At 40.8% G+C, this 24,282-nt stretch overlaps 1 long non-coding RNA gene across 1 annotated transcript in view; it reads right to left on the bottom strand.

The window, feature by feature from the left end:
• The window catches only part of LOC140608423 (uncharacterized), a 66,980-nt gene extending 42,985 nt beyond the window's left edge, over positions 1–23,995 (bottom strand). The window contains exon 1 of the long non-coding RNA XR_012010455.1: positions 23,857–23,995. This is a non-coding gene — a long non-coding RNA (uncharacterized lncRNA). The remainder of the gene's footprint in view (positions 1–23,856) is intronic.
• Between the last annotated feature and the right edge of the window lie 287 nt (positions 23,996–24,282).

Below are 24,282 nucleotides of genomic sequence, written 5' to 3'. Positions count from 1 at the left end.
AAGAAGAAGAAAAAGGGAGAAGGAGAAGGAGAAGAAAAGAAGAAGAAGAAGAAGAAGAAGAAGAAGAAGAAGAAGAAGAAAAGAAGAAGAAGAAGTAACTATATAAAGAGTTGTTAATTAGCTTGACTGTAGTAATCATTTCACTTTGTATATCAAGTGTATGTTGTGCATCTTAAATATCTACAACTTTTATTATAAATTTGAAATAGAAATAGAAATGTCTTTTTTTAAGATTGATTGATTGATTGATTGATTGATTGATTGATTTTAGAGAGAGAGTGTGTGCAGGGGGAAGGGCAGAGGGAGAGAGGGAATCCTCAAGCAGCCTCCCCACTGAGCTCAGAGCCTGACGTGGGGCTCGATCTCACAACCCTAAGATCATGACCTGAGCTGAAACCCAGAGTCCAAAGCTTAGCTGACTGAGCCACACAGGTGCCCCAAAATAGAGATGTCTTCAGAGCTCTGCCTCTGTCTCCACCTGCTGGACAACTGTTCTCCAAAAGGTTAGAAGATGGTTGCTGGCTTAGAACCCCAGTGGAATGAAAGTGTTTTCCAATAATTCCAGCAGAAATGTCTTCTTTGGGTTATGTACCTATTCCTAAATTATTCTTGGATCATGTGGCTTCTTCCATGGCAGGGGAGACCTGTCTCAAGTTGCGGAATATATTCTCCATAAGAGAAAAGCATTCAGTTCCTAGAAGGATAGAAATGGATGTTGGACAAGCGAAAATATGCAAGGTCTCCTATACCGCCTTGAGCCACATAGAAGCCAAACCTGCAGAAACTTGCAAATGTATCCAGGGCTCAGTCTTCTAAATTTCATATATTTCCAACAAGGGCAAAAAGAGCTGAAGCCATGTGCTAGATATATAGAGCCATAACAAAGTGGCACTCTCTTTTTTTCTATAGTTGGATAAGGCTCTTCCTGCTTGGTGAAGTTAAATACAAATAGCCATTGGCTTTGCTGCAATCACGAAAATATTTCTATGACTCATGAGATAAATGAGAAAAATACACAGAAGAGTCAAAGTTACACTGAAGTTAGATTGTAATCACACCCTTGAGTTCTGACAACCCACTGACAAAGTTTCCTGCTGAGAGAGTATTACTGACTTCTTTTTCTCCACAGAAGGTACTTGATTAGCCTAAAGCAGATTATCTTCTCTATGGATTATCTGAGATCAGCTCTTCACACAAGTAATCAGCAGCTCGCACCTCCACCACCTAGTTGTCCATTGAAGATAAAGATCCAAGAACCCAAATCTGAGGCTACGAACCATCTGATGAATGACAAATCAGCTTACTGGACACCACTTGTTCTTTCAACACTGACACTGAAGTCTCTTAAGTGGATGAGGACGCTTTTCTACAGTAAGAGGATCAGGACTCTCTCTAGTATTGAAAACACTTTAATACCCTAATGATCTGCGGGGAACTAGGGATTTCTGAAGTAGGCTTTCAATTCAGAAAAGAAAGGCGTCAGGCGCCCAGTGGAGTATGTGAAGCCCAGTCCAATGCACAGAACTTTCCCTGACTTGACTTTTCTCACCCTCTGGCCTCTGTGATTCCAAGGGGCCCACATCTCAGTAGCAGCCAGCCATCAAAATTTGTGGTGCACCTGCCATGTGACAAGCATGGGAGCACAAAACCTGGAAGAGGCACTTCTGGGCGAGATGCTGTCGTAAGCTCAAGTTCTGAACTTTCCAACTACCCCAAGCACAGCAGTGATATCTGACACATTCAATGTTATGTAAAAACACAATGTTATGTAAAACATATAAAAACACATGGATGACTTACCAAAAAAACTAAATGTATTGTTTCCAAAGCAATGGAAAGAAAGCAGAGTTGGGGAGAAATCAAAATATATATTTATAAGATGTTAGCAGTAACTCCAAATATGACAATATCACAACCAGTGTCAACACATTAAGTAAGTGTATTGATGAAAAGACAAACTATCAGGTTGAATTTTTTTTAACTCATGTGTTTTAGAAAGTTCACTTCCTTGGCATAAGGGGTGGATAGAGCAAAATCAGGTATCAGGGCATCAGATAGAAAGCCATGGCTCTTCCAGACAAGAGGAGGCAGGGCCTCACCTAAGGCAGCCCTGGGATGGGGTTGGAGGGAAGAAGAGGGTACAGGGACACGCAAAAGGGAGAACTGATGGCAATGCCAGTTTATTAGAGCAAGCTGAATTAGAGGGACTTCCTGAGGAAGATCAATAGTTTTATACTGGGCATCATCTACATGTAGCTGGTGGTTAAAAGTGAAGATATCAAATTGCCTAAAATGATGGGAAAAAGATAAGCATCAAATCCTTGGCAAACCAGTTCTTGAAGGACACACGGAAGAAGAGAACCCAACAAAGGATCCTAAGACAGAGAAGATCAATTTTGTCACATAGCCACTGAAAAAAAAAAAAAAAAAAAAACTTGGCGGGGGCGGGAGGTGCCACCAACATCAGATACTTTCCAGAGATCAAATAAAGCAAGAACTGAAAAGCACATGTTGGATTTTATAATAGGGAGGTCACTGGGGAGCTTTGCCCTCATTAACCTAGTGGGTCTTGATTGAAGTGTCAGATTGAATGCAAACACTGATGCCCACAGGTCCATCCACAGGGTCTCTCAAGGTTACTTTGGGTGTTAACCAGTTTAATGCCCTTAATAAAATGCCACTGCCTAGTAGCCAGGATCACATTGGTTTCTCCCCTAGGCTTTTTCAAATTCCATCTTCCATCACCTTCAAACAGCTGACTCAGAGCACAGAACTTCGAGTTCCATTCTCTGATTTATTTCCTCCCCTTTCAGGGTTTTCTCACTTTTTCTCTTTCAAGGAAGGGACAAATCCTTCTTTCTTTTGGAAGGTGGAATGAAATCAGCCATCCTGCTTTTATATTCAGAGCAACCAGTATTTACCAAGCAGTTTCTACATGTCAGGCACTGAGCTAGGAGTCTTCACATATTTAATTTGTTTCTTGTGGAGCCTGTGGTGAGGCGGGCAGTATCATTCTATTTTGCAGAAGAAGAAATTATCCAGCAAAAGTTCACAAAATGCTCCCTTTTCTCAGCTAAGGGTAAGTAGGAGTGCTCATTCCTGGGTCAAGGAAGTTCCACCACTGTCACAATAAACACAGATAGCATCCTATTGATCCAACACTGTGAGCCAAATGCTGGAATTATGCATAGTTTTTTAAACATCTTTGATATAGTGTGGTAGTGAAACTGCTCAAGGAAGAAGGCTTGGGAAGGGAAGTGTCTAATCTGTTCAGGCTGCTGTAACAAAATACTAGAGCCTGGGTGGCTTAACCAACTAACATTTATCTGTCACAGTTCTGGAGATTGAAGATCCAAGATCAGGGTGCCAGCATGGTCGGACTCCAGTGAGGATCCATTTCCTGGCTTATAGACAACCACTTTCTCACTGTATCTTCACATGGCCCAGAGAGCTCTGGTCTCTTCACCCTCCTCAGTGGGCACCAATGTCATCATGAGGGTTCCGCCCCATGACCTCATCCAAATCCAATTACCTCCCAAAGACCCCATCTGCAAACAGCACCCCATAGGGGTTGGGGCCTCAACATACGAGTTTTGGCAAAATACAAACACACAGTCTATAGCAGGAAAGAAAGAGGACTTAAGAAAGAAGGAGGGGGAGAAAGGGACAAAAAGGAAAAAGAGATCGTGGGAGCAGGAGAAAAGATTCTGGTGCACCAGGGACTTGGGCCAGAAATGCACAACCACCACAGGAAATTCTCCTCAGGGCCTGGGCAGCACCCCAGCCAGGAAGAGGAGACAGCTCACACCTGGCTTCAATAAAGAGCCCCTCCTGCCAACCCTGCCTCGGTCTTGCAATGGTCATGAAATGCTGGGTTTTTTAAAACCCAAAATGCAACTTACCTGGCTCTCTGCCACTTGAACTACAATCTCTGTATTTTTTGGAAGCAACGGATTTTTTTCTGCTCTACTCATTAACATGCTGTTTGGCGGGGCGGGGGGTGGGGTTGACTGTCTGCTATTTAAGATGCCCAAATTGAAATACCCTTTTCCAAAGAAGAGAATGCAGGTAGAAAAGCTCATTGATCATTTATTTCTCCTTGCTACCCAACACATTAATTTTTCAGTGGACTTCCAAGTTAGACAAACTGCCCATTCTCTTACGTTCTGCTGACACAGGCACTCAGGGAGGACTGAGTGCCTTAAAGGCACTTCTCTGCCCTCCCTCCTGGTAGCTCTGTCATCAATACCATTTGAATATTCTCTATTTTGTTGTCTATTTTATTTTTATGGGTTTGAGCAAGAGCCACTTTCATACTGGTCACTTATGGTTTCCTTAACTTTGTGATTAAGCCAGAAAAATTCGGTTTGAAACTGCATATAATTTAAGGCTTCAAGATCCAACCATGTATTTCCACTTGCCTGTGGTCCAAAATGATTTCAGTATTTCTAGTCATCTTTGAGACTCCCCAAATCAGTTGATATGACCTCCCACTGCCCCACAGCAGCAGCCTAAGGAAACTGGGGAAAGACTTATTCCACCTAAGACCACAATTTCTGAAACCACTTCCTCTCCTCACTCTCCTTGAATTTTTCTTCGCCATGAAGCCCCATTAACCACACCCTCCTTGAAACACTCTCCTTGTATGTGTAAGAGCAATGATTTCGCGTCAACAAATTATGTTGATTATGAGTTGCAGTCTGGCACTTTCTAACTACCAGATATTGAGGAAATTACTTAAAAACCTCTGAGCCTCTGTTCCTACATCTCTAAAGGAGGGATGAAAATCACCACTTCCTAAGAGTTGTGATGAGGACCACATTTGTTGCTTGTAAAGCGTTTCCAAAGGTGCACAGTCTCCATGAGGTGACAATAGGCTGATGTTCCCCACCTCACATTTGTGTCTCCTTGGCTTGCTCCTAAGAAATGACTTCACCCAAGCCACTTCAGTCCCTAGCTCCCTGCTCATCCCTCTCTACCCTTGGTCTCTGCCCCCCACCCACCTACCACCCACCCAGACCTCACTTCTGGGCCAATAGACTGGCCTAGGACCTTACACTCACAAAGTGACCCTTGAAGAAATGGTTTCACCTCTAGGTCTCAGTTTCCATGTCTATAAAGTGAGATGCTGAGTGGGTGAATGATAAGGCAGGGTTCCCTCTTGCCGCTTCCTAAATAAGTGATTTCCTCCACCTCTTCCCCAGTTCTCCCCTTGTCCCCTCCTTCTTCTCCCTCATTTCTGAGGCCTGGAATAGAATTTGGATAGTTTACCAGATTACAATAGTTTGGTTGGAAAATGCTAGTATAAGGCTCTATCTCTAAGCCCCCACCACCTAGCATAGCTATGATGGCTTTAGAGATACAGAATGACTGGGATACTTCTGATAAGAAGGGTTTTTGAGAACTTTCTTAAGAAACTTAGCTTAGGGGTACCTGGGTGGCTCAGTTTGGTAAGCGTCTGACTTCGGCTCAGGTCACGATCTCAGACTCCTGGAATTGAGCTCCACACCAGGCTCCATGCTCAGCGAGAAGTTTGCCTGTGTGTCTGCTGCTCCCCTCCATCCCACCGCCCGCACCCCCCCCCCCCCGTCGGCTTGTAGTCTCTCTTTCTCAAATAAATAAATAAATAAACAAAATTTAAAAAAAAAAAAAAGAAATTCAGCTTAGTGAAGGACATAACATTCATGAAGCTACTGAGGTGCTCCCTCCCTTATCAAGCTGAGCTACATATGTTAATAAATCATTTCCATGAGAGAGTAAGTTTGGGCAGCCAACAATTGGCACTAGTGAAGCAAAGTGACTAATTAGTTATGCTCTATCATCCAGCAGTTCCACTGCAGATATAAGGGTATTAAACTGTACGAGAATGGTCACCATGGCAGAGATTTGAAAGCAGTCTTGGTGTCCACTGGGTGAACAGATAGATTAAATAGTTGATACACATCCTGGGATACCACTCAACAAGTAGAAGATAAGAGCTAGATGTGCATCCAGAGGCATGAATAGATCTGAAAAACAGTGATGAAAAAGAAACAGAATACTTATTGTGCAATACTTAGCACAATACCATTTACATAATTAGCAACATAAGCCCACATAATTGGTCACCATTGGATAATTCAAGGGAATCAACTCATTCATTTTGAAAACTGCTACATGAAAGGAAAGAATCAAGCATTTAGTCTGACTTTCCTCTATGAGTTACACCGTGGATAACCAAGTAACATATCAGGGGAAGTTTCTTGTTCTAGAAGTGTTCCAGCCAATAAACAAAGAAGGAGTGCTTAGAATTAGAGTGTCGCCATTTTGCAACATCTAATTGTGGCAGACTCTAAGGCAGCCCCCATTTAGCCCTGGTATTTATGCCCTTGTGTGATCCCCTCCCATGGACTATGGGTGGGACCTATGACTTGCTTCTAACCAGTGAAATGCAATAAAGGTGAGAGTCTGTGTCCTCTGTGATTACATAACATAAAACTGTACATCCATCTTGCTAGCAGACTCTCTCTATTGACTGGCTCTCTTGTTGGCTTTGATGAAGTAAGATATGGAGAGACCCAGGTGGCAAGAAACTTAGGGCACCCTCCAACCAACGGTCAGCAAGGAACTGAGACCCTGTCAGACAAACCCAAGGACCTGATTTGGCCAATAGCCACATACACTTGGAAGTAGATCTATTCCCAGTCAAACCTCAAATGATTTCAGCCTTGACCAAGACCCTGTTTATAGACTTCTAAGAGACCCTGAATCTAAAGCTGCAGCTTACTCCTGCCTGGATTTCTAACTGTAAAAGAATTAATGTGTTTCATTGCAAGCCACTAAATGGGTGTCAATATTGTTACACACCCGGTGGCTCAGTGGTTGAGCATGTGTCTTCGGCTCAGGGTGTGATCCTGGAGTCCGGGGATCAAGTCCCGCATCAGGCTTCCTGCGTGGGGCCTGCTTCTCCCTCTGCCTGTGTCTCTGCCTCTCTCTCTGTGTCTCTTATGAATAAATAAATAAAATCTTAAAAGATATATAGTTACACATCCATAGATAACTAATATACTAATAAACTAAGCTTTGATCATGAATGGCTGCTAATATCATACACCAAAAAGGAGACAACCAAATATGCATATCCTGATGGAAGGACACAAGACAAACCATGAAATATTCTGGTCAAAAAAATTAAACATTATTCAACCACTAAAAAGAAGGAACTCCTACCACTTGTGACCACATGGATGAACCTTAAGGCATTATGCTAAGTGAAATAAGTCAGACGGTAAAGAAAACATACTGTGCATTCTCACTTATATGTGGAATCTAGAAAACTCATAGAAACAAGGAATAGATTGGTGATTTCCAGGGGCTGGGAGTGTAGGGGCAAGGAGGAGAAGATTGGTCAAATTTCCAGTTATAAAATGAAAAATGTCTGGGGATATAATGTAGAGTATGGTGACTATAGTTAACAATACCTTATTACATACTTGCAAGTTGCTAAGAGAGTAAATCTTAAATCTCCCTATCACACCTATGCACACACACACACATACACACACACACATAAAACAAAAAACTATGTGAGGAGATAGATGGGTTGACTAACCTTGTTGTGGTAACCACTGCACAAGCATACTTGTATCAAATCATCACTTGTAGACCTTAAACTTACACAATGTTATAGGTCAATTATATCTCAATAAAAATGAGGGGGGATGAATATGAAATGAACAAATAAGAAAAGAAGAAATGAACAAATAAAGTCAACGAGGGCCTTACCAGAACCAACGATGACAGTGGGTTATAAACAGAAGAGTAGGATTAACTCTTCGCCGTTGAGTTCAAGAGAAAAGCAGTTTTTCCAGGGCTTCTCCTGTCGGCCCTTTCCCAGCCTGCCCTTCTCTGGAGCCTGACTCTAGGACTGGATTTCTCTCAGGCCCATCCACTTTCATCCAGCGCCTCTGGAATCCATCCCCACCCACCTTTCCACTGCCAGCTCCCACATCCTAGTACAGCTGTGCATCACCAGAGTCCTTCAGTGGTCTCCTGTCCTCCTTCTACAACATTCTCTCCCTGCAATCCTCCTCTTCGGCCTCCACCACGCACCGACTACATGACGGCCATCTAATACAACTGCATCACTGCTCTGCTCAAAATCCAACACTAGTTTTCTGGGAACCTACAAAATACTGTTAAAATTCTCTTCCTAACATGCGAGGCCTTTACCTATGGGCTGCAACCCCTTTTCCACGATTACCTCCCACCACTCCTCAGCATGAACTCAATCCCACCTCCCCTCCCTGCCCTGCATCCCCATTCCCCAGCTTCGCCAAACCAAACCAACCCACCCACCAGCCCCGAAGAGCAAACGGTGCTTCGCCCTTGACTTCTTTCTAACCCTCTCTTTAGCTGGCACACAAACCCTCTTTAGCTTTGCCCCAAGAAGCAGGGCTGCTGATCTGATTGGGTTACGGGTCCCATGCCCGTAGAGTGCCACTGGTCCTGTGGTCTATGGCCCAGCGCCTAGTCTCTGATGCTGTGGCCATCCATTGGCTGAAGCCCTTAGCAGAATCTGGAGCTGCTACCCCAGGGCAGCTTGAGTCCCAAACTTGCAATTTTGAGGATTTTCTCAGCTCTCACCTCTGAAACAGCAAGAGTAAACTAAACTAGGACTGCCCCGCTCTGGGCCAATCCAACCATCTCTCTCTCTATGTCCCCTCTCCTATGTAGGAGAAGTAGGCTGTTAGCCGAAACAGGTCGCTGCTGCCCCAGGACAGAGAACCCCCACAGGTAATCAAACAACCTGATTGAGGATGACAGAGAGCGATGGTAAAGCCTAGGGCAGCACTACAGTGAAAATTACAAATAGTCAAATTACCCTTGAAACTTTCTTAAACTGTCCCTAGAACATTGCCTAGAATAAAAGGCTCTGGGTGTATAATCCTGTGTCCATCCTTCCAATTCTTTGTACCTGTTTCTCCGTGACCTTCAATTAATTCTTCAATTTATTCATCGAGCGTGCCAAGCCCTCTGTCATCACCCTCAGCCAATCCTCCTGGGCAAAGTGCTTCCCTTCTTAGTGGGCGGCTGGAAAATCATTAAAAATCACCTATAAGAAGGAGAAGGGGAAATTGGAGTGGAGTGGGGGAAGATCAGGCCGCAAGGGGAACATCAGGTGTGTTCAGCCTATCATAAGTAATCAGAATGCTTGTGGTTGGTACACTTTTCCATATGCGTATTATACTTCAGTTGTGTGTCTGTGTTCATTTATTTTTATTAATTTTTTTAATGATTTCTTTTTTAAAGATTTTATTTATTTATTCATGAGAGATACAGAGAGAGAAGCAGAGACATAAGCAGAGGGAGAATCAGGCTCTCTGCAGGGAGCCTGATGTGGGATTTGATCCCAGGACCCCAGGATCACGCCCTGAGCCAAAGGTAGATGCTCAACCACTGAGCCAGGCAGGGGTCCCCATTTATTTTTTAAATACATATTCTTTCCTTGGATTTTCCAGCAAGTCTTGACTATTTCAGGCTTGAAGCTCAGGACCCATCCATCACATTCCACAGAACAGACAAAGCTCTCTCTCTCTCTGTTTCACTCCCCACCCTTTCCCCCCCACCCCACCCCACCTCACCCCACTAAAGCCTCCCTTTCTCTGTTTTCTTTTACCCAGTAGTTGAATTCTAGTCAATTAAAAGAGAATAGAAGGAAAGTCCATTAGAAAAAAGTTTCCACCACTGATTTGCTATGCATTCTGACAAAATGGCTTAAACTCTCATATCACACCAGTTTCCTATCTGCAGGGTGGGGGTTATAACATACCTACTAAATGCCATTTCACAAAGCTGTTAAAAGAAGATTAAATGGTGTATTTGTAAATTGCTTAGAAGAGTCCCCGACTCCTAGTTAGCACTCAGTGATTTTAAGATTTTTGTTTTGTTTTGTTTCAATTTCTCATTTGCCACTTTTCCCTGAGCATGTATTTCCATCGGGAACCTCATCAGGAGGAAGAGCGCAGCATCTAGACAAGAGTCATGACTCTGGATCCCTCAAGCCAAGACAATCAAGTAAGACCCAAACCTTAAGAATTCTTCCAACACCCTTTTCTCACCCAGACACCCCTAGTCCTCCAGACCCTGCTGCCATCCACTTCTTCAGGAAGGTTTCCCTAACCACTCCAGCCCCTGGGCTTTCTCCTTCCTACGAAGGCTCTCTGGGAACCTCTATGGCTCATTAGCTCTGTTGGAAAAGCCCTCCTGAATCCCTGAGGCAACAGGACTCCACCTGCAGCTGCATTCTGCATCCCGTAGGACCCAAGGACTAAGTGAAAGACCAGAAGTCAGCAGTTTGCCTCTCGTCCCAGCTTCTTTCTTGAATCCTTACCCTCCTCTTTAGCCTCCTTCCCCCTTCCTGGTACATAACCAGAAACTTCCTCCATCTTCTCCCTTCTACCAAACCAGGAAGATTCTGTGGCCACTCATTCACGCTTGCTGGTTGTCTACTTACACCTTGTCTGACGTTTAGTCACACTTTCTGGGCACCTCAGCTAGATGTTCATGTTTTTGAAGCCATAACTATTTGTGCTTGAAATCACTTGACCCTGTTTGCAGAATGGTAGCTTTCTTCCCCTTTAAGACATTTCAAACATCAGTGGAGTTAACGAATTATTTGGAAGAATACTCTGAAAGTGATCTAGTCCATTGGTGGACATCCCAAACTAAAAATAATTTGCATTTTGTTGATCTCTTACTATGTGTCATTCCTGTGGTGCTTGGTATACATCAACTAACTTAATTTACAACCGATGAGATGATTACTGTTTCAATTTTATAGATGAGAAAACTGATACTTGGTGAATTAGTTACAATGACCAAACCATAGTCATAGACTGTGTGTCTCATGGGAGGAGATCCAGAACTATCCAACCCCTAAAACCACTCTTTTTGAGTGACTGTGTGGAGGGCAGCATGAGGTCTCTCCTTCCTATTCTATCCCCAAATATCTCTTGTCTCACATCTCCCTGGAGAGCTTCCTGGGATGCTGGAATTGGGGAACCTTGTGACTCTTGACTTCTTCTGGGCAGCCCTGGGTACGTGGCCCAGATTTCTTCTCCAACCCTCCTCTCACCACTTTCCCCATTCTCTGTGTCATGACCTTTCATTCATTTATCTAGTCAATTACCATTTACTGAAAATCTAGTCTGTGTCAGCTGGTAGCACTGAATTAACAAGACAGATGTGGTCCTTGCCTTATGTTAACCCACAGTCTGGTTCCTTCCATAGGAAACATTTTATTGTGCTTTGCTTTATTGCAGTTTGCAAATATTGCATTTTTTATGAATTGAAGATTTGTGGCAACTCTGCACCGAGTAAGTTCATTGATGCCATTTTTCCAACATATCTGCTCACTTCTTGTTTCGGTGTCGTGCTTTGCTAACTCTGGCAATATTTGAAACATTTTTATTATTATCATATTTGTTATGCTGCCCTGTGAATAATGAACTCTGACGTTACTATTGTGATTATTTTGGGGCTCCACCAACCACGCCCATATAAAATGGCAAACATAATCAGTAAGCATTGTGTGTGTTCTGACTTCTCCACTGGCCAGCCTTTCCCCTGTCTCTCCTCCTTTCCTTGGGCCTCCCTAGTCCTTGAGATATAAAAATATTGAAATTAGGCCAGTTAGTCACCCTACAATGGCCTCTAAGTGTTTAAGTGAAAGGAAGAATCAATCCATGCAGCAAACTTCATTGTTGTCTTGTTTTAAGGAACTGCCACAACCATTCCCAGCCTGCAGCGAGCACCAACCTGATCAGTCAGCAGGCATCAACAATGAGGCAAGACCCTCTGACACCAAAAAGATTACAACTCACTGAAAGCTCAGATGATGGTTAGCATTTTTTTTTAGCAAATAAGTATTTTTTTTTAAATCAAGGTATGTGCTTTGTTTTTTAGACATAATACTATGGCACACTTAATAGACTATGGTATAGTGTAAACATAACTTTTACATGCACTGGAATATTAAAAAAATTCATTTGACTAGTTTATACTGTGTTCTAGAACCAAATCCACATTATCTCAAAGGAATGCCTATAATTCCCTGCTCTTCCTCCCCAACTTATTCCCAGCCAGGCAAACTCCTACTGGCCCACAAGATCCGGTTCACAATCTTACCTCTTCTTCCACCTTCCACAACTCCCCAGGGGTACATTCAAAATACTTAGCAACTAGTTTAGCAATCATAATGGACACCAGCTGTGACCTACCAGTCTACCATATGTCCAAGCTATGGTAGCTATTTTTGCCCTGCCACAACCCTGGTCAGAGTTAGTCACCCTGCCCTTGGGGGTCTTCAGCTTCTGGTCCACACAAATATTGATGTTCTTGATCTTTCCCACAGAGGGGTCTCCTGCTTTATGCTCCAGCAACCCTCCATACTGCACTCACACCCACAAACACACAAATGTGCCTATCAGCTTCCAAAAGGAAGGAATCATTGTTTATTTATCCAGAAGCCTAGCAAAGCCCAAATATATAACAGTAGCTCAAATAAATCTGTATTTAATAAATATGTTGGAGTAGGAGGTAATCTGTCCTTTATCCTGGAGAATTTCCTAAAATATCACCCCTGTTCAGATCAACAACATTTCTTACTTTGAGACTTGAGAAACAATTTCATGTGTATTGGGCCCATTTTCCTTTATTTTAGTTATCACTTAAATATTTTTTTCATCTAGTAGACTTTATATAATACTTTGGAATGAGTTTCTATGCTTCTTATATTTCTACCTCTGGTTATCAAGTTATAAGAAAAGAGTACTGTTAGGGCTGAATTACGTCCCCTCTCAAATTCATATGTTGAAGTCCTAGCTCCCAGTACACCAGAATGTGACAGTGTATGGAGATAATATATTTGAAGAGGTCATTACATTTAAATGAGGTCATTAGGGTGGGCCCTAACTCAACATACTACTGCCCTTATAAAAACAAGAAATAAGGACAAAGACACAGAGAAAAATCATTTGAAAACACAGGGAGAAGACATCCTTCTGCAAGCCAAAGGAGAGAGGCCTCAGAAGAAATCAACCTTGCTGACAACGTGATCTTAAACTTCTAGCCTCCAGAACAGTGAGAAAATAAATTTCTGTCATTTAAACCACCCAGTCTGTGGGATTTTGTTACAGCAGGCCTAGCAAACTAATAGAAGTATAATCTCCCTTGTAGGTGAACTATTGCTGTCATAAATAACACAACTTTTCATTGTGTATGTACTGTTTCCAAATAAATTGGAAACTTGATGTCAATGGATATAACTTTTATTTTTAGACTCTCTTATAAAACCTAGCACCATTCATGTACATAATAGATGTTCAGCAAAAATTAAGAAGCCATTTTCTAAGCCTCTGCTAGCACAGAATATATATGGCAAATATATATATATATATATATATATATATATATATATATATATATATATATGCCATAGAATATATGAGGATATTTCTCTGTCTTCATCTATTCCAGATCTTTTCAAACTCAGCCTTATTGACATTTGGGACTAGATGACTCTTAGTTACAGAGAACTGTCCCATGCGCTGTGGATCTTCAATAGCATCCCTGGTTTCTACCCACGAGATACCAGTAGCACACACTTCCCCATTGTTGTGACAACTCAAAACGTCTCCAGATGTTGTCAAATGTCCACTAGGATTCAAGACACTCCTAGTTGAGAACTACTGATCTATTGTGACACTATCTTTCTCCTCTTCTTGGGTATTTTGTTTAAGTACCATCTAAATCTTGGAATTCCCTAGAGAAACATGCTATGAATCAGAAGGATAACAAGAAATGGACAAAGCTTATTGGTGGGGTGGGGTGAGGGGGCAGCTGGCACATCTCAGAATACTAGCTGGTAGAGATATTTTGTCAAATTCAGCCTGTAGGAAGAACAGTCTCTGCAGTAGGACAGGACCAAAGAGAGGCTAAAAATGTCAGATGGTGGTTTCTGCTGAGTCAGAAGCCTAGCCCTCCATTCCCAAGATTTCACCTCCCAGTCACTGGTCACTAGCTAGGATCAACATAGACAGGGAGTTATTTCTATCTGCAGTAGGATTGACTATTTTAAATGAACTTGCGGTTCCAGGCCATTTCTTAGTGGACAAATCCCCACATCACAAAAACCACCAGAGAAATTGCCACTAATCAGCATGCTTGTTAACGAGCTTAGGAAAGAAGGCGGCGGCTAAGAGGGCTGGGGCCCCAGGACTGTGGTCTCCCCTCTAAAGCTGGCCTGGCACACTGGGGCTGCAGCTGGAAGTGAACAGAGAGCTCAGTCTCTTACTTCCTAAACCACCTCTTTCCTGGAGAACCATCTCAGGTCTCAGAATCATCCTCTGGACCCCATCAGAGACTCTCATGGGTATAAAAATAAAATTATGGTGGGGAAGGTCATGGGGTCAGTCTTATTTACCAAGAATCTGAAAGAGCGATGGGTCATGCTCCTCCACCAAAACCCTACTCTGATGGTTTCAGTTACCTTTACCATCTAAAATCATATCATATGGCCACAGAAGGCAGAGAGGCTGGAAATAAGGCAGCCTGGAGACTATGAAGGGCCTAATATGCCAAAACTAAGGGTACGTTATTTCCAGAATCATCATCATTTTGTCTGAGATTACTAGGTGAACCATGGATGGTATTTAAGACACAGGAACTTGATTACAGCACAGGAAGCCCCTGCAATCCCTGTCCTACTACAATTCCTAGCAATACACTTATCTAAATAACTATAACATGAGACAATAAAGAGCTACCTGCAGAGGAGAAGGAAGCATTTTTTTTTTGATGCGAATCCCAATAGCAGACCCAGCAACATTCTCTGTTTCCACTTTCCGAATGACTCACTGAGCTGTTTACCATCCCAGGTGTACCAAGGGTATGGGTGAGACAAAAATGAACCGGCACTTGACCTAAAAGGAAGTCTGTCTTGAATTCTTACTGTGGCCTGTCACAGCTGCTCCCTTTCCCTCTGCTCCACCCTGGGTGACAGATGCAAATCTCCTTCCGATTTGAGAAAAGAGCACCCATACATCTGGAGTTTGAGCAAATACCCGCAGGCCACAGCCTAAATATGTCGGAGGGAGTTTTAGAGGGGTCCCCACAGCTTCTCCATTCCCTTTCAGTAAGCACCATGATGCACATGGTTCTTCTGTCTGTGGGACAAAGCTTGGGGTCTTGGTAAATGCAAGTTGAGTGCATCTCTTTAGAGAAAGGTAAGGTTGGCTGCCATCCACCATATGCTTAGTACAAACCACTCATATTTACCTCATTACAGTCTGCATCATCCCCTCCACCATTTTCCAGGGCATGCTGAAATGCCCATGCAAAAGTCATTCTTCCTGTGGAGTTCTTTCCCTGTGGTCCAACTTCTCTAGAAAAAGAAGTCAGCGATGGCCACTTAGTGCTTACAGTAGCTTTACTAATTCTGTGCTAGATTATAAAAGCCATAGTATAGTCATTTTAATTTCTTTTCACAAACTACAGGGAAAAAAAAAAGAAACAAAGGCTGGTGCAGACACTGAGGACACAGAATATGCTACAAGCACCTGTGATGGGAAGTGGAGCTTTCCCTGCCACCTTGGGAAAGAACAGGAGAGCAGCCTTTCTTCTTTTTCCCTTTTAACACCTGCTATTTCTCACAAGCCCTTCATCCAATAGGAAAACAGCAGGTGTGGAAAATTTAGAACTCCTCTCCCAATTAAGGCAGAGCCCAAGCTGCTGTGGCACGGCCACTTCTAGAACACAGTGCCTTGTCGAGCAGAATGGAAGCGTGTTTTCCTCTGATGGAGAAGTACGGAGGTCATGGGCAGGGCAGGCCAGGAAACCGACTCTGCTCCATGGGATCTTTCAGGAATCCAAGCTCTTCTGGGGTTTTTCTTTTCTTTTCTTTTCTTTTTTAATTAAGGTCTAATTTACTGAGAGCCAAATTCACCTTTGAAGTGTACCCTCCTACCTTGTCCCCCATGCTGTTGCTCTCATCTGCAACAGGAAAGTCAGAGAGCAAGGACCCCAGCTTCTTTCCAGAGGCAGCTCACATCCCATTGAGTAGAGTTTAGTCACCTACCTAGCTTCAAGGGAGCCCAGGCAAAGGGGTCTGCATGCCCAGCAGAACTTGGGAGGGTCTGTTATCGACAGGATGAGGGGAAATGAGTATAATTAGGGGGCTGTGCTATGGCATCAACTCTTAAGGAAACTTAAGAATTAAGTTATTTTCCAATATCTTTTAACAAATAAGGTTGTAGTAGTGAACACAATTTGCAAATCATCAACAAAGTAGAGATTTTGTGCAGCAGTATCCACCTCTGGCAGAGCCTTTGTTGCTATTTTTTGCCTATCACTTCCGGTTTTCCAAAGATCTGAATCAATTAAAAACATGACATTTTCTGTCGAATCACAAGAAACTGCTACCACAGTGTCTTTGCTATTTTCGGGTAGCACAATCTGAAATTCACTTTCAATGACCCCTGCCATAAAATGAAGAAATCTGTGGCACAAGAGCCCTTTCAAGTCCAAAGCAGTTCTGCAACGCTTGGCAAGTGTCTGTAGTTCAGAGTTATCTGGTGACAACAAGAAAAATATCCTGTACTGTTTTCTGAATCACGTGTTTCCCTGCCATAGGCTATGTCTCTCTAATCGGATCTTAATTTTCCATGACAATTATGAAAATACAAGGAGGGTGAGGTTTTGCAGAATGTCAATATTCCTTTAGGTAGTCATTGTTTTCGAGAAAGCATGACTAGCTGTTGGCAGAGAAAACATTGTGTAAAGGAAAATAAGAAATGCTCTCAGGGGCCTCAATGAAGAGATTCTTTTTTGATGAGACTATGGAATAAATATATGATGATGTCAATTCTGAATTATCAAAGCGGCAGCTGATAGTCGATATGATGTTTTATCTGTTCAGAAAATGTCAATGCCTAGGAGCAGTAACTGCTCTGGTCCATTGGCGTCATGTGTCATACTGAGTGGATGGCTTACCAGAAGTTGATAACCTGCCAGCCTCAAAAGTAGTAATAACACAAACAATAATATCAACCATGGTAACAGTTATAATTTCTTTAGCTCTGTGCTAATTACTTTTTTTTTTAAGATTTTATTCATTTATCTGAGAGAGAGAGCGCACATGAGCAGGGGGAGGGGCAGGGGGAGAGAGAGAGAGCGAGCATCTCAGGCACACTCTCCTCTGAGCGTGAAGCCCAACTTGAAGCTTGACTTTACAACCCTGAGATCACGAGCTGAGCTGAAATCAAGAGTCCACCGCTCAACCGACTGAGCCACCCGGGCGCTCCTACGCTAATTACTTTTAATGTGTTCTCTTATAATTTTTGCAATGATATCGCAAAACTGTATTTATTATATAAATAAATTGTATTTATTATAATAAATAAATACAATGGAAAAATACAAATTCTCATTTAGTTCAGCCTGCGGTTGTGATGGTGAAGTAACACATCTCGAGGGCTGCTTCTTGCCAGGCCATATTCTAAGCACAGTGAAGCAGAAGTCATACCTGTGACATCCTTGCAGGGCACCTCACAGAATGAGAGCTCCATTATCCGGCAGAAGCCAGATGTGTCACAGCCACCAGGCTTCAGCCTGCTGTATGCAGCCGCTCAAGTTGTCTCAGGAAGTGTTGGTTCTGAGCATGCTAACAAGTCTAGCAGTGCTGTGGCTTTCTGAAATAAATCTGACCCCTGGAGCGCTTACTTCTGCAGTGCATCACAAGTGGTTGAAGTGGGTGACGGCCAGGCCAGAGCAGAAATGCTGGGATGACATCTGTAGCTATCAGCAGCTGGGCTTTATTTCCAATCCCGCAAATTGATCGGAAGTAGCGAAAAAGGATTTTGATCAAAATGGTATGCCCTACATCCTCAAACACTCAAAAGTGAAAACACATTTAAAGGAAGCAAATTCGAATCAAGTGCCATGAAGAGAGCTTCTGTGTCATTTTCCAATTCCTTCTCTACTTAGCACAGTACCTCTCCTATGGCTGATGCTAAATAACACTCGATAAATAATTGTGATTGGCTTGTAAGGGGGAAACTGCCTTGCCTAGGCAGGTCCCTTGAAAGTCTTTCTCCGCTGCCTGGATTTTTTAAGCAACTGGATTTATGACTAGTAAATTTAACAAAGGGATTTGATTGACTGATTGAAAAACTGAGATGATGGTACCTACAAAGGTGGAATGGCAGGTTTTTCTGTTACGATTGTCTTTCATTAAATACAAATAAAGACCTTTTTGCTGACAAATTGTTTTTATTGCAAGAGCCTGCATTTGGTCATCTAAAACGTAAGCTTCTGTCTGTAAACCATATTTTAATCGTTTTTAGAAAATCAAGACACATGGCCAGGTGAAGACATAAAATAGTCACAAATTATACTTTATTGTTCATTATTTTGGATGTAACTAAATTTCAAATAAACTTGTCAAGTTTGATTAGTCATTATTACTATTAGCAGTATTGGTCGTATTTATCTGAATCCTACCACTCCATGTCTTTATTTTTTTTAATTGTTGTTGTTTTTACTTAAAAAATTGTTTTAACCCACAGTTTTTAATTGTTGAAATGGTGGTTATGATTTTGTCTCCCTCCTGCAGGAGGTCACAATAATAAGTGTTAACCAAACAGTAGTGCTTTGGACAGGATCTGCCTCTAAAAGTTCATGCTTCGACGTGCATTTCTTTTACTATGTCTCCCCACGCACACAAGGAGATTTTGGAGGGAGCGGTCTCCCTCTTATAAGACATTGTACTGGACCCTTCCTACCACAGCCCCAGTAAATTCCCACAAATCTTTCTTAAAAGAATAATCACCTTAATTTGTCAATTCCTTGAAGGGAAGGATTTTGGGGTGTTTTTTTTTCTAGCAGTGACTATGAAACTTCTTCTTCAGGTTGGATGTTTGATCACTAACTTTGATAAAAAGGAACAGAAACCAAAGTGAACATGTTAGTCATCACCTGAATTGATAAGCAAACTGGAAGATGATTTACAGTGATAAAATACCAACAAAGGCAAATATGTAGATGTTTTACATTTCCAGTCACACACAGTTTTTCAAGAATATATCTATTGAAATGGTGAGCTGAGCCCATATATTTAAGGTCCATTCTGTGACCACAGCCACAGAAGTGCAGCTTACAAAGTTGAAGAAGTTCACATTGACTCTACTCATACTTATTGAGCACCTACTAAGCCCAGCACTACCTTGGGCACTGTGAGAAATATCAAAAAACAAATTCTGTGAAGAAGTTACTAATATTAAGGTAATTAGTCCCCAAATTAATGGTGTATGCGGCCTTGTTTTGTTTGGCTTTCTAACCTTTCACCCTGGGACCCCTTTGCATTCTTAAAAACTATTGAGGACCCCAAAGAGCTTTTCTGTCAATAATTACCAAATTAAAGACTAAAAAATGTTAATGTATATTAATTCATTCCAAAATAATAAAAACAACCCCATTGCATATTAATATAAATAATGTTCTTAAGAAAAATAGCTATAGGTTTCAAACAAAAAGAATCAGTGAAAAAAGTGGCATTGTTTAACATTTTTGTATACTTCTTTTATGTACATAGAGAAGAGTTGGATTGTTAAATCCACTTGTATATTCAAACTGTTACAATACTTTTGATTGAAGTATAAAGAAAATTTGGCTTCACAGAGATGTGTAACTGCAAAAGGAGAAGTATTTTAATGGCCATTTTAGATCACTGGGTATTCTTCTTCGATACTACACCAAATGTTAACAAGTGAGGATTTCTTAAATGTTGGCTTCAATGTGAAATCTAAAGCCATTACATGAAAATCCATCAATCTTCCTTGCAATTCAAATTTTGTAACATCGTGAATTGGTCTTTTGAAAAATATCAGCAGATCTCCGAAATGTTGACACTTCAGTTATACAACATAAAACCATTAATATTTGTTCGTGTCACTATTGATCTCACTGGAAAAGTCTTCTAGTATTTAGAAGCAAAAAAAAAAAAAAAAGTATTTAGAAGCTGTTGACCTCATCAGTTCTTGAACTAATTTTCATTTTAAATAAAGCTCAAATTTTATCATTGGCCGTAAGTACTGTCAGTTGTTTCCTTTGAAGTGCCAGGCTCAAATTTCTCAATTTTTGAGAAAAATGAAAAATTGCCCAGGACACAAAGCTGTCAATCATTCTCTCAGATAAATATGGTGTTCCATGGAAAAAGCAGCTAGTTGCTTGCAACTCAATTGCAAAAATGCTCTAGTTCCTCCAGAGCCTGCAGTTATTCATCTAAAATGTAAATTTCTGATATTTCCTACCATTTCTTCTCCCTTCCCCTCTATTCCCTTTCACTATTATTTATATTCCCCAAATGAATGAGACCATATAATGTTTGTCCTTCTCCGATTGACTTATTTCACTCAGAAAGGGAGACAGAACGTGGAAGATTCCTAACTCTGGGAAACGAACTAGGGGGGCGGAAGGGGAGGAGGGCGGGGGGTGGGGGTGACTGGGTGGCGGGCACTGAGGAGGGCACTTGACGGGATGAGCACTGGGTGTTATTCTGTATGTTGGCAAATTCAACACCAATAAAAAATAAATTTATTACTAAAAAAATAAAAATATAAAATGTAAATTTCTGTTTATAAAACATCTTTTAATAATTGGGAGAAAGTTGTGACTTGTGGGTCAGGGCAGGACATGATGATAATCACAAATCACACTGCTGGTACCTGGTAGGGAAGAATGCGATGGCTACTGGTACACCTTGGTACCGCTGCCTGGACTGGTCCTACGGTTTGAGCAATTTTATCCACCATCAGTGCAAATGTCAACCTAGTGAAATGAGCAAATTATGTCCTCAAAGTATTAGGAAAAATGGTTTTTATCTTGCAGTGCAACTGCAGAGGACCCTGCCCTGAAAACTGCTGACTGAAGGAGAACCTACCACACCCAATCTAGTTTGAACTTTTAGGGTTTTAACGTCCCTTGGCTTCATTAGCTGCACCAGTGACTATTAGGTTAAGTATATGAAGCAATGTATTTAATAGCCCCTGATAATAGAGCTATGCTTCTGAACCATTAAAGTCACAGAGGTTTCAGCACCAGGTGATGTATGGAATTATTGAATCACTACATTGTACACCTGAAACTAATATAACACTGTATGTTAATTAACTGGAATTAAAATAAAGACCAAAAATAATAAATAAATACATGAATAAATAAAATCACTGAAGTTCCTTTTGTAACTGGCCACAGCAACTACTGTTAAGTGCCAAAAAATAAACAACCAGACAAACAAAAAACAAATCCCGTGACCAACTCTCTTTGGTCCCTAAAGACAAAAGCATTTTCTGACCTTCTTTCTCCAGATTACCTCTGATGGATGGCTAGCAAGATGAGTTAGCCCATCTCATTTCAACAAGCTCCACAAAGGCAATCAAAAGGGAAGAAGAGGGTTACATGTCACCTACCCCACTTACTAAGATCAAAAGGTCCAGAGTCCCAGCAATTCAAAGCTTCTTTTCAAAACCTTTTATCAAATAGGCCCATGTGCTTGCTACAAACTCATTTAAAAGCAAGAGTGTTAGAAAATGGATCAGAGATTTATAGCAATGCCAGAAAGAGACTCCGGCTTGGTTTTGAGCCCTTGTTACCTTCTTTATATGGCAAAATATAGTCAATACAATAAGTATTTTTGGACATTTTATATAGAAAAGATAGTATACTCTATTGCCAAATATTTTACTGCATAGGAACCAAAGGGCTTGAGTATTCTAATTGTAAAGACAAAATCTAAAACAATATATGCTAAGAGTTAGCTTAAAGAGAAGGATAAGGGACCCAGGTCATAGAAGGATAAGGAGTTCATCCTGCCTCCTGCTAGTTCAGTCCAGTCTGTGTCTTCCTGCACCCTGTTACCTCTCTAGAAAAGCAACATTTGGTCAAAACTGAGTGGGCCAAATAAACAGACTTCACATTTTTTAGAACAGCTTCAGCTTTACAGAAAACAAAGAGAATTCTCAAATACCGCCCCTATACCCATGCACACACACAGCTTCTCCCATAACAAACATCTTGCATTGGTGTGGCACACTTGTTACAATTAATGGTCTAATATTGATGTACTGTAATGGCCTAAAGTTCATAGTTTACATTAAGGTTTACTCTTGAACTATATGTGTCATATAGTTCTATGGGTCTTGACCAGTGCATAATGTCATGTATCTACCTCCATAGTGGCATACAGAATACTTTCACCATCCTAAAATCCCCTCTTCCTCATCTATTAGTCCATCCCCCTTGGATCCCTGACAATATACATCAAAGAGAAGAGTAGACTTTCTTTTCACGGACCACAGACACCTGGTAATTTTCTGAGTGCAACACAATAGCATAAACTGACAACATAATAAGATTTAAAAAATATCTTCTTGAAAATGAAAACTTGATCTATAAATAATTCTTTGGTCAAAGGGAAACTAAAACTTGTATTACACATTATTTAAAGACTAATGCCAAAAAAAAAAAAAAGACTAATGCCAGTAAAGAAACAAACAAACAAGCAAAGGGAAAAAAGAGAGAGAGACAAAACAAGAAACAGACTCCTCACTATGGAGAACAAATTGATGGTTACCAGAGGGGAGGTGTGACAGGGTAGGGGTGGGGAGTGAAATAGGTGGTGGAGATTAAGGAGGACACTTATTGTGATGAGCACAGGGTGTCCTGTGGAAGTTTCGAATCACTATATCATACACTTGAAATTAATATCACATCGTATGGTAATTAACTGGAATTAAAATAAAAACTATAAATTAATCCATTAATTCAAGATTAAGAAAGGCTCTTGGAAAACTGATGAAACCTTCAAATATTATTTCTCAAAAATATTTTTGGAATAAAACAAAGACTATAACCCTGCCATAAATGTGAAACATGAAGTTAAGTTATTTCTGGAATAGTTCTGTCAGAAATATTTTATTCTGTAAACTGGCATGGAGTTTTCATTAAAATCTTAAGTGTATTATGTCTAAGATTGATTCAGTTTAAAAAAAAAGAATTAATGACAATATAAATACTCCATGGAAAACTCAAGAGATACAGCCAATGTCATTTTCAATAGAAAATCCATAACCTTAGATAGTATTGCTAATACATAAGAAAAGTTTCAATTAAATGAAAAGAGCATTCATCTTAAGAAGCTTGAAAAAGCATAATAAATAAAAAATAGTAAGAGTAAAGAATTAATAAATATTAAATCAGAAATAAATGATTTGGAAAAAAAATAAAAGCATCAGTGAAAAAGATTTATCAGTGAATATATACAAAGAAAACTAACCTGTGAGAGAGAAAGCACAACTATATAATACTAGAAAAAATTGTTAAGAGTTTACAAATCATAGGTACAGATCAAATGTTTTGTAAAGAAATAATGTGAAAAATTTATAATTTTTATAACTATTTTCTAGAGAAACTGAAATTAACAGAATTTATCCCCCCCCAAAAAACTATTTTTTAATTGAAAACACAGTTAAAGATTTACCCTAGAAAGTAGATAATACCTGATTAATTTTATAGATGAGTTACAGCAAACCTTCAAGGAATAGGTAATACCTTTGGTATTTATTAGTTCCAAACAAACAAAAAGTCTGGAACGTTTCCATTCCTTTAGGCTTGCATGGCCCTGATTCCAAAATCTGAGCAGGACTACAAACAGAACTAACTGAGGAAGTCTATTTACAAAAATGTCTTATTCCTTTTGAGCTGCTATAACAAAATACCATAGAATGGGTGGTTTATAAACAACAGAAATTAATTTCTCACAGTTCTGGAGGCTGGGAACTCCAAGATCAGGTGCCAGTAGGTTTATTGTTCAGTAAGGGTCCACTTCCTGGCTTACAGCTTTCTTCTTGCTGTATCCTCCCTTGACAGAAGAGTGAGGGGGCTCTCTGGGGTCACTTTTATAAAGGCACTAATCTCATTTGTGAGGGCTCCACCCTCATGACCTCATCACCTCCCATAGGCCCCACCTCCAAACACCACTGTATTGGGGGGATAGGATTTCAACCTATGAATTTTGGAGGAACACATCCAGTCCATACCAAAAAGTTACCATGTAAATTGGTCATGGGAGAAAAATATGTATATTATATAATATAATAATATATATAATGAGAATATATTATAACACACAATATAATAATATATGTAATGTGAATCTCTTTAAATTTCAAAAAGACTTTTGATAAC

The sequence above is a fragment of the Canis lupus genome, chromosome 17 (genome assembly GCF_048164855.1).
Source record: "Canis lupus baileyi chromosome 17, mCanLup2.hap1, whole genome shotgun sequence".
Lineage (NCBI taxonomy): Eukaryota > Metazoa > Chordata > Mammalia > Carnivora > Canidae > Canis > Canis lupus.
Note: the sequence above shows the minus strand (reverse complement) of the source record. Positions and strands in the feature narration are given on the sequence as shown.